The following is an 11,768-nucleotide window of genomic DNA, read 5'->3' as shown; positions in this document are numbered from 1 at the left end:
GATTGTATCAGTTTTATAGCCTCTCTAAACTGTCCACTCTCCATATCTTGTAGGTGGTATTGCCTTTGTAGTACGCTGACTCCTTCTTGGCTCCTTTACTCCTGTGGCAACTTCAGGCGCACTCGACTCGTCTTCAGTACCATCGTCTAAGGACTCAGACTCTGTGTCACTGCTAAATTGATCCTCTCGTTTGTTGTCTCTATTGCTACCTGTGACGTCTCTAGGCTCTATATCTGGTTCATTTTGTATTATCTGCTGGGTTGGTAGTTGATTTGACCGTGGGTGCAGTCTCAAGTGATCCACGTAAACCTTTTGTCTTACTCCCGTGTCTGTATACTGTACTGTATAATACCTCTTCTCCAAAACTTGTACTACTCTAGCGTTTCTCCACTTTGGCATCTTTGCGTGACGTACCAACACCATATCATATGGTCTAATTGCATTTCTTTCACTCGCTGTTTGGTCGTGACCTCTCGTTTGTTTTGCCTGAGCCTTTCTCACCGTTTCCTTCAAAGTCTTGGCCAACACTGAGGACTTTTGTGGCGGCTTTAGTAAATCCAGTTGACATCGCAGATCCCTATTCATCAGGAGCCTTGCTGGTATTTCTGTAGACTGACAAAAAATCTGTCACTACCTCTTCCAAACTTGCCTTTTCGCTCTCCATGCCTTTTCTTGTTTGCCCCTTTCAACATTTTAACAAAACGTTCCGCTTACCTGTTGCTTTGGGGATGGTAGGGAGGTACTAAGGTATGACGAGTACCCTGTTTCTTACAGAAAGTTCTGAAATCTGACGACACGAATTGGGGCCCATTATCTGACATGATTTGCTTTGGAATACCAAACCTTGCGAAGATGCGACGAAGTTGAGTAATGGTTTGGCTCGCTGAAGTCGCTCCCTCACGTAGCTGTATTATCTCAGGCCATTTTGAGAAAGGATCGACCACAAAAACCCCACATTTTTTGCAAAATGGTCCGCCAAAATCAATGTGAATTTTGGCCCAAGGGCAGTCAGAAAACTCCCATGGATGTAAGGGTACTTCTGGTGGTCTATCAGCATGCACAGCACAATATTCACAATTTCGGGCCATACTCTCTATATCTCTGTCGATACCTGGCCACCATATGAACCTCCGTGCAAGTTTCTTCGTCCTCTCCATACCAACGTGTGCTTTGTGCAATTCTGATAGTAACTGCTCCCTTATTGCCTTTGAAACCACTATTCTAGGCTCTTCTGCATGTTTTAGTATGCATTCGTCACACACTGACAACTGATGCTGGCATGCAACAAAATCCAAAAGAGCTTTGGTCTTAACTGTTGTAGGCCAGCCGTCATTGATAAATTTGATAACTTGTTGAAGGGTGCGATCCTGCTTTGTATATCTTTGTAGTTAATCAAAAAGAATTGGTCCATCTTTGATGAATTGAGATTCCATTGCGGCTATATATCTTTCTGACTGATCTTCGTATTCATTTGTCTGTTCAAAATCCTCGTCATGTCCAACTGGGAGACGGGATAGACAGTCTGCATTCCCATGTTCAACTGATCGCCGGTATTGAATTTCATAGTCATACTGTAATAACTGGAGTGCCCAGCGAGCAAGGCGCCCACTTGTTCGGGTAGGAGTTGTCAGTTTGATAGGATCAAAAAACTGTCAGTAATGGCCGATGGTCAGTTCTGAAAACAAATTTTCTACCCAGTAGAAAATGTCGAAGTTTTCTAGTCCCAAATATTATGGATAACGTCTCCAATTCTATCTGAGAATAATTTCGTTGAGCTTTTGTCAAAGACTTTGACGCGTACGCCACTGGATGCTCTTTCCCTTCTGTCACTTGGAACAAACATACTCCTAAGCCTTTTTCGCTTGCGTCACAGGCTAGTCCCACGGAAAGAGACATATCATATTTCGCCGGTATTGGTAGAGATGTTAACTCTTGTTTCACCCTTTGAAAAGCACTTTCTTGCGTTGATGACCAGTTCCATTTTGTATCTTTCTTCAGCAGTTGACTTAGAGGTAGAGTATGGCTAGACATATGTGGAAAGAATTTTCCAAAATAATTAATCATGTCTAAGAATGATCGTAACTCTGACTGGTCTTTAGATGCTTTCATCAATTTTATTGCCTTAACTCTTTCATTTGATACGCTGATTCCTGAGCTGTCAATGATGTGTCCCAAATATTGCACAAATGGTTGACAGAACGAGCATTTGTCTCTTCTAATACGAAACCACGTTGCTGTAACTTTAGAAATACTTGGGACAAATTCTGCATGTGTTCCTGTTCATCTTTTTCTAAGATAAGAATATCATTCATATAGATGCAAAGTCCTCTCACGCCTTCCAAGACTTTGGCTATTTGTTCTCTAAAAAATGTCAGGCACTGATCTGATTCCAAACGATAATCGTCTATATTTGAACAGTAGTTTGTGCGTGTTAATCACCAGTCACTTTTGACTTTCTTCGTCCACCCGTAACTGGTTGTAAGCATCCTTCAGATCAATCTTGGAGAACATTTTACCCCCAGCTAGGGAACTAAACATCTCTGCTGGTATAGGGATTGGATATTGATCAACTACCATAGTCCGATTGAGGGGTTTAAAATCACCGCATATCCTGATATCACCGTTCGGTTTAACAATGTTCACTGTTGGAAAAGCACATAGAGCGATGTTAAATGGTTCTAATACACCGTTTTCACGTTCCTTTCCAATTCCTTCTCGATCTGAGCCCGAAGATGCATAGGAGGTCGCCGAAATGGAAAAACCTTCAAATCCGCCTCTGGTTGCACAGAGATGCCTACAATCTCACTGCAGCAACCCAGTTCATCTGTAAATAATTCTGAGAGCTGTTGTAATAGTTTTTCCACTGGTGCTGCAATCTCACTTGATTCTGTCAACATTACACCACCATGGTTTCCCATAGCTTTAAGATAGTCTATGCACACTGTCGCCATCCCAACCTTTTCACCCAATCCATTCCCAACGGGTTTGAGCCTTTTCTTTGTCTCACGTAGAATTGAATAGGTGCAAGGTTGTTGCAAAACCTAACCTGATCTGTCATCATGCCCTTAAATCTTATGATTCGACCTGAAGCATTTCGTAGCTGCTCCCTCTCCTTACTCAACTTGGGCTGTCCCAATTTATTCCACGCTATCTCATCCATCAAGGAAACGTCCGCTCCTGTATCAATTCTAAAAGTTAAGAAACAGTCATCCACTCGTACCTTGACCTCAAGTTTCCTTAATGTATTACGAACAGTTTCTGCACAGTAAACATTCTTTGTGACAGAGTCAATGCAATAACTTGATTCTTCATCCTCCTGAGACGAGCTTCCTTCTAAGTCTACCTTCTGGGAGTTTCGAGCTTGTTGTACCTTTTTTGTTCTCCGAATTACATCTCCTGGTTTAGCAACTTTGCTACGCCTAAATCCCAATAGATTTGTCTTGGTTGTTCGCCGTCTTCTTCGTACATTGCCATTGGTAGTGTCCTTCTTCTCCGCATTGAAAACAGACAAACCCTCGTCCGGCCTGGTAACGTTTATTGTAAGTCTTGCCTCCCTTCACATATTTTCTTTCTTGTAGATAACAAACTTTCCCTTGCGATTCTGTCGTTGCCCCACGTGTTGCCATAACACTATCTCTTGCTCCTTCCAACGTCTTAGCTAGGAGAATCACTTTATCCAATGGTTGCGTCAGTAAGTCTTCTTTCTCATACATCTTTTGTAGAATAGAGTCATCTTTAAGCCCTGCCACAAAAATGTCTCTCAATCTGTCTTCGTATTCTCCTGCCTTGAATAAACAATTCGTGCGATTCGTTTCAATCTTTCGGCGTACTCCTGTACAGCCTCTTCTTCCCGTTGAATTCGCCGATGTAATTTCACTCGTTCTACAATTGCATTGCACTTACGCTGGAAGAACATCTGAGTCTTCTCAATAAGTTGTTCGACGTTGAAGTCTGTGATTTCCCTTGGCAGTACCGCGTTCTCCAGACGCATACGTATACCTTCATCTAGACATTTCAGAAATAAACTTCTGTGAGTGTCTTCCGTGATATTGTAATCTGTAACAGCTAAGTCTAGGTAGAACTTGAACGAATTGGTATTCCAACTCTTAAAACGCCGACACGAATCCTGACTCGCGTCTTCCTTGAACGTACCGATTGACCTGGCAAGTCTTTCAAAATCCTTAAATCCAAGAACCGGTTTCGTAGCCATCTGTTCGCAGCGCCAATTGTAGCGTAGGACTCAAAGATTGGTAAGAATAAATGTAATTGAACACAAGAGACACAACAAAGAAACTTGTATCCGTTAGCCGGCTATCCAATTGACTTAGCTGCCGACTTGGCTACTAACTTGAGCCATTGACTCTCAAACGCTAAAAGTAAAGCAACAGTTGTGATGTCATAGAAAATCAAGCAATTTAGATGAAATAAATTGAGTAGCTAAATACCTTGCTGGTCATTGGCACGCTGTTTTGTAACATTTTTTGGGATGCCTTCTTCAGCGCTGATTTGGATTTGCAGTATTTCAGTCGTCGACTTGCTATCCAGAATAAGCCACATAATATTATTTTATATATTTCCTATTACTTCTAACTATACTATGTGACAACAAAACATGCAGGAGTTGCTGACTAAGCAGGCAATGTCTGATCAAAAACGATAACACTTTCTTTCCACATACTTTCTTCATATTTCTTGTCACTTTTACTAATAATAATCTTTTACAAAACATTGAAGCTTCAATATAAATAAACAAATCTTTTACTAGCTATCCACCCCTCCCCACTATATCCCAATCCACTTTGAATAAAACACCAACAAAAACATGACCGACACAGCAAACCACGCAATCATGCCTGAGCCAGAATTGCAACTAATGGCAATGGACAAAGAGGTAACACCAAATAAACAGACAAAATTCTTGCCTAGCCAAGATTAAAGAGTGGATTACCTGTAATATGGGATTAAATTTGAAACACATTTGATTCGTATTCAATGCAGTTCCAAGCTGTGCACATCCAGCCATTTCACACTGCTCTCTGTTCGCGTTGACTTTGTGTAGTGCATGATGTAACAGCGGGTGTTGGGCATGCGCAGTTTTGTCGTTCTAGCAGTGGACGTTGCTTTAACAGTTACTCTATAACGCTATACTCATTACACTGGTGACAGACGTGGGATGAGCAACGAGCACGTCGAAGTGATCTCCATCTCAAGCAAACAGCAGCACAGTTTCGGCCAAACAACGCCCGGCGGTGCTGCCGGACGTTTTACAAGTGACCCCGATCTGCGACGACATGATTGGCTAGACGACTTTAAGCTGCACGCGGAGGTGAACGAGTGGGACGATACACAACGGCGACAATATCTTGCTCTATAGCTAAAGGGCTATACCTGCGTGAACTCTACAGATCACTTACTGCCAAGGAGGAATCTTTGTATGATTCTTTGAAATCGGCTCTAACCTCTCATTTTGAACCTCTGGACCAATCGGAGCTTTACCGCACGGAGTTTAGGGCAAAAACCAAAAGGGACGACGAGCGACTTCTTGGCACTTCGCACATTGGCTTTCTGTGCTTTTCCAAAAATGGCGCCTGCACAAAGAGATCTGCTGTCGCGCAATCAACTCATCGATGGCCTGACTGAGGATGACTTCGGCATACGCGATCGTCATGCAAAGCCAAAGTCGTTGAACGATGTAGTCAAGGCCGCCCTCAAATTAGAAGCAATCAATAGGTCGGAAGCCAAACGTTGTAGGGAGGAATAGGCAGTGAAGTCGTCCTCAGCAATTCCAGGAGTCCGTTTTCACGAACAACTAGTCACGACGATGAAAGAAATGACCGTCGCCTTGCAAGAAGTCTGTGGGGACAAGCCTCGCGACTACCGCGCAACCAGAGGACGAGGGCAGCAAGGCAACGAAGGCAAAGGGCGGACATCGTAGGACTGTAGAGTGCTGGAGATGTGGGGGGATTGCTCACTACCAATCGCAGTGCCCTTCTGTTAAGGCTGTAGCAGATAGTAAACGTAGCAAATGAAATACACCACGACCACAGTATTCTGGTGTCCGTGTTGATTGTGATAGACAACCGCCAATTGCAGTAGTAGGAACAAACACGTCAACTGATAGTCACGTGGTGTATGTAGAGGCTAGAATTGCCGGACAGCAAGAACTCTGCTTAGTGGATACAGGAGCAGGTGTTTCTATTCTACCCGAGTCCTTCGCCACCACCCTGTCGTTGACTTCATCGCCTTTAATTCTGGAAGTGGCTAATGGTGAGCATCTGCCTGTAACGGGAGAGGTCCGTTTACCCGTGAAGTTTGGATGATTAGAAACAGAACACCGATTTTTTGTTGCTAACGTGTCTGTAGGTGTGATACTAGGGGTTGACTTCTTGACACAGAATGCAATTGATGTACTGTTTAGTGAGCACAGTTTACATTGGCAAGGCCGTTTCATACCGATTCAAGGACAGACTAGAAGTACATCTCGAACACAAGGTTGCCGCGTCGCTTTACTAGACGGTATTACCCTTACGCCGGACCAGCGAGAAGTGATTGTCCTAGAAGCCTTGATTGGAGAACACGGAGAGGTAATATGCGACAGTAACGACTGCTTGTTCGAGCATGACCACAAACTTGGAGAAAGTTAGGGTTACTTGCAGCACCGAACATAGTTAATGGTCGTTTGGGTAAAATACCTGTCCGCATTTTGAACGTGGCCGGCACCGTCAAGCTGTATTGTGGGAAGACATTAAACCGTGTTTGCGTCGACGCTGATCTCAGTGGCGTTACAACTCTACAGTCTTCACAAACTACGGACTGCTCAGTATCGAATACGACAGCAGTTTGTTCTACGCGTAAGGTTATCGACTGGAGTCAGTTCGACTGGTCACAGAGTGAGCTGACGTCAGCCCAACGGACAGCTCTTCAAAATTTGTTGGAACGATATTTCGACCTATTCTCTACAGGACTATCCGACATTGGACGTACCAACGTAACCCGCCATCATATTGTCACAGGCGACAATCATCCCCTGCGACAACGACCGTATCGACAACCATTTAGTCTTCGTCAGGAGGCTGAACACCAAGTACAGAGCATGCTAGAAAACGATATCATCAAACCAAGTTCTAGCCCATGGTCGTCACCGGTCCTTTTGGTACCCAAAAAGGATGGAAGTTTTCGGTTTTGCATTGACTTTCACCGTCTCAACGATGTAACCGTAAAAGACGCATACCCTATACCACCAGTAGATGATACATTGGCAGCTCTCGGCGGTGCGCAGTTTTTCTCGACGTCAGATCTCGCCAGTGGTTATTGGCAAATCGAATTAGACGCCGAATCTCAGCCTAAAACTGAGTTCACTATACATTCCGGTCACTACGATTCTCAAGCTATGCATTTCGGTCTATGTAATGCGCCATCTACATTCCAACGCCTCATGGAACTAGTGCTGCGAGGACTAACCTGGGACGCGTGTCTGATGTACTTAGATAATATTATCATATTCTCTAGCACCTTTGAGCAGCATCTCGTTCGACTCCAACTGGTTTTAGACCGTTTCAGACAAGCTGGCCTGAAGCTCTCTCCCATTAAATGCCATTTTGCGAAAACGAAAGGTAATTATCTTGGACATCAAGTTTCGAAGCGTGGTATTTTGACTGATCCGTCAATGTTGGCAAAAGTTCTCAACTGGCCAACACCCAAGACCGTTAAAGAGGTCAAGGCGTTTCTCGGCATTGCCAGTTATTACCGACGTTTTATCGACAATTTCGCTCATTCATGTTGCTAGTCCACTCAACAAACTAACACGAAAAGAGGTGACTTTTCAGTGGACGCCAGAAGCAGGATTGGCATTTGCCCACTTGAAACATCTTCTTTGTCAAGCTCCAGTTCTCACCTATCCCAACTTTACATTACCTTTTCGGCTGAAAACGGACGCTAGCGATTTCGCAGTTGGTGCCATCTTATCTTAAGTCCAAAACGGAGCTGAACGCTATCTTGCTTATATTACGCTAGCCGTCAACTAAACTCTGCAGAAACCAACTATCCAGCCATTGAAAAAGAAGCCCTGCCAATCGTTTGGGGCATTGCTCATTTCCGGCCGTACCTCTATGAACTTTCATTTCTAGTTATCGCGGAACATCAGCCATTGACGTTTCTGCGATCTCTCAAAGAACCAAAAGGCCGTCTCGCCCGCTGGGTGAATGAACTGAGCCAATACGACTTCAAAGTCCGCTACGAGAGCGGGGTGGAGCACACGGATGCTGATACCTTGTCACGACGGCCCCATTCTTGTGAGGATACAAAGCAGCCTGCAAGTCTTGTCACCCTGATATTGTTGTATGTCAAAACATCAGCATTGCTCCTAGGTATACGAACGCGGAGCTAGCCAACCTCCAGCGCCAACATCTGGTACTGCGACTGGTAATCGACAAGTTGGTGACCAGTAACGTCTGCCCACATCCAAGTGGACCATGGCGTTCCGGCGCCTTGCGACGATATCGACAAATATGCTGTGCAGGAGGAATGCCGGTAACGTTCTCAACAGTGTCCTGAAGTTCGAGTAACGCAGAGTTAGCGGTTAGTTCACTGATGGAAAAACTAATTCGTGGAGTTTGACAATGAATAAGCTGTAAACAGACAGCAAAGTAATTACTATTTATTAATTTGATTGTAGGTGTTGGTTCGATTATTGAAAAATGCTTGTCATCTCTGCTTGTTTCAAGTGACAGCGTCGAGAGCAAATACTTCACATTGAATTCTTCGGCGTTCACTCTCTGTCATAGAGTGCCGGCTCATCAGCAGAGAACATGTCCAATGAACACGTGACTATCTGTTTGTGTCCATATTAGTAGGTTTCGTCGTTTTGAAAGGATGAATGGAAGATGGGTGAGGAGAAGCAAGGAGACGGATGTCTACAGCATGGGAGTCACCCTGGTGGAGCTGCATGTTTACTGTTCGATCACCTGCTAGGATCCTCATCAGAGAGATGACCGAGTACATCAACTATAACAGCAGAGACTGGTAACACTGGCATGTGATCATAACTGATGGCTGTGATGTCAACGAAGGGAAAGAAACTGGCAACTTTGGGATGAGGATTTTCCTGTACAACAAGAGGAAAAATGAAAGCTGGACATTTGTGAGTGTGTGAGAAGGATATGTAGTGTGGGTATGAGTACATTAGCAAACTTTCCAACTGTGTCATCACGTGTGACAATAACTCTTCTAGCATATAGTCGCATGCTTACTGCATTACATCCTTGTCAGTCATTGGTATATATCACAATACAAGTACAGCAATGATTGTTATACTCTAATCTATCTAATCAGTATTTGCATTATTATCACAAACCGACTGCACCACAAGCTCAAGCACAGGCCTGGCATACCCACACACCATATTCATAAGCAGCCATTCACCAAGTTAGCTTTCTCATCTGTTCTGTCTGTATCCCTTTAATAGGTTGTAGGGCCGTGCTTGTTGTGTGTTGATCGCACAAAAACAACATATGCAGCAGGTGCATGATTCTTTCCAGTAGACCGAGGGGTCCGATTTGTCCATGCTTACAACGTGTACCTTATGGGCTCTCGAGTCCTACAATGCCTTCTGCTCCAGTTTGTCTTGACACTCCTGCTACTCTCTCATCTCCTTGTGCTCCGCATTCTCTACAATCTCCACGACTTTCGTCCCATCCGGTTGGTCCAATTGGTTCTGCTGGACCTGGAGCTCTATGTGGTCCACATTCAACCTTGGACACACATGCACACACACACACATGCACACACACTCTCGTTACTCGCCTCATGTCGGTCAAGCTGGGCGATTTAGGTGCGGCGAGATTCATCGAAGCCTCGCTGTCAGTCGGACCACTCAGTCCAGAGTACACAGCTCCTTAACGAATGGATGGGAGATCACCAAGTAAAAGCAAACAGACAGATCTCTACAGTTTGGGAGTGACCCTGATGGAGCTGTTCACTGGTCAAACACCAGCCAGTCATCCTCGTCACAGAGATCGTCAAGTGCATCTAATAGAGCAAAGAGAAGTTCGCTTGACGTGTATGAAGATGTTGCATTCACAACCTAGTCAACATCTGACTGTGTCTCAAGCGCTTCCAGAAATGGCAAACATCTGTGAGACGGTTGAGATGAGCGTGCGTGTATACTTGCGCGCGCGCGCGCGCGCGTGTGTGTGTGTGTGTGTGTGTGTGTGTGTGTGTGTGTGTGTGTGTGTGTGTGTGTGTGTGTGTGTGTGCAGGTTCTCGCTACAGCGTGGCGCTGTGCCACGCTCCAGTAGGAGTGCGCCACGCTCAGAAACGGTACATAGGAGTCTTATAGCTAAGGAATGTTCGAGAATTCCATACTGCTGAAACACAATACTATAGGTGACAATAGCCACAAATCCAGGCTCTTGCAAAGTAACAAGAAAAGAGATGATAGCCTCGTTTCAGACGCACAGTACGCACAAGTATTGGTTGCAGTCCCGGATGAGTTGCCTCTGCTTCTAGTCCTGGATGCCCTTCCAGTGACACAAAAAGCCCACCTTTTGTCCGGGAAGCATACACCTAGAATCTACTCTAGACTAGTCATGGCTTCACGCGAAGCAACAACAGTGGTCCACGTCAATCAATGCCTGACTTGACTAGACAAATTTTCTGTAGATCATTTACAAAACTTGCGCATGCACAATCGATGAACATTGCTAAAAAGAGCATACTGGCGATCGAAGTTGATTTTCTTGCCAGGGTACTTGAACGTACATTACACGCAATAGCTACAACGCAAAGTCTACCTCACTTGAGATTGGCTCCAGTGTGCATGTCCGTGCGTTGTGGACCCGTCCATCCCGCCATGCTCCCAAAAATCTCTAGTGAGAACCGTGTGTGTGTGTGTGTGTGTGTGTGTGTGTGTGTGTGTGTGTGTGTGTGTGTGTGTGTGCGCGTGTGTGTGGTGTGTGTGTAGTGTGCGTGCGTGCGTGTGTGTGTGTGTGTGTGTGTGTATGTGTGGTGTGTGTGTGTGTGTGTGTGTGTGTGTGTGTGCGCGCGCGCGTGCGTGTGTGTGTGTGTAATGAGTGTGTGTAGTGCGCGTGTGTAGTGCGTGTGTATAGTGCGTGCACGCGTGCGTGTGTGTGTTTATATATTAAATGAATTCTCACTTTTTCATCTGTTCTGTCTGTATCCCTTTAATAGGTTGCAGGGCTGTGCTTGTTGTGTGTTGATCATACAGGAACAACATATGCAGCAGATGCATGACTCTTTCCGGTAGATCGAGGGGTCCGAGTTGTCCATGCTCACTACGTGTACGTTATGGGCCCTCCAGTCCTGCAATGCCTTCTGCTCCAGTTTGTCCTGACACTCCAGCAGCTCTCACATCTCTCTGTGCTCAACATTCTCTATGATCTCCACACTTTTCGTCACATTCGGTTGGTCCGATCAGTTCTACTGGACCTGGAGTTCTATGTTGTCCACATTCAACCTTGGGACACACACACACACACACACACACACACACACACACACACACACACACACACACACACACACACACACACACACACACACACACACACACACACACACACACACACACACACACACACACACACACACACACACACACACACACACACACACACACACACACACACACACACACACACGTTCTTGTTACTCGCCTCATGTCATCCAAGCTGGGCGATTTACGTGCAGTGAGATTCATCAACACCCCACTGTCAGCTAGTCGGATCACTCAGTCCAGAGTACACAGCTCC

At 45.1% G+C, this 11,768-nt stretch overlaps 1 long non-coding RNA gene across 1 annotated transcript; it reads right to left on the bottom strand.

The window, feature by feature from the left end:
* Nucleotides 1-9,964: 9,964 nt before the first annotated feature.
* LOC134188152 (uncharacterized) lies at nt 9,965-11,362 on the bottom strand. The gene is made up of 2 exons (XR_009971279.1): nt 11,154-11,362; nt 9,965-10,026 (listed from the first exon to the last, which is right to left on the bottom strand). It is a non-coding gene; the product is annotated as an uncharacterized LOC134188152 (long non-coding RNA).
* Between the last annotated feature and the right edge of the window lie 406 nt (nt 11,363-11,768).

This window comes from Corticium candelabrum, chromosome 12, assembly GCF_963422355.1.
Source record: "Corticium candelabrum chromosome 12, ooCorCand1.1, whole genome shotgun sequence".
NCBI lineage: Eukaryota > Metazoa > Porifera > Homoscleromorpha > Homosclerophorida > Plakinidae > Corticium > Corticium candelabrum.
This window is presented reverse-complemented; position numbering and strand designations above follow the sequence as displayed.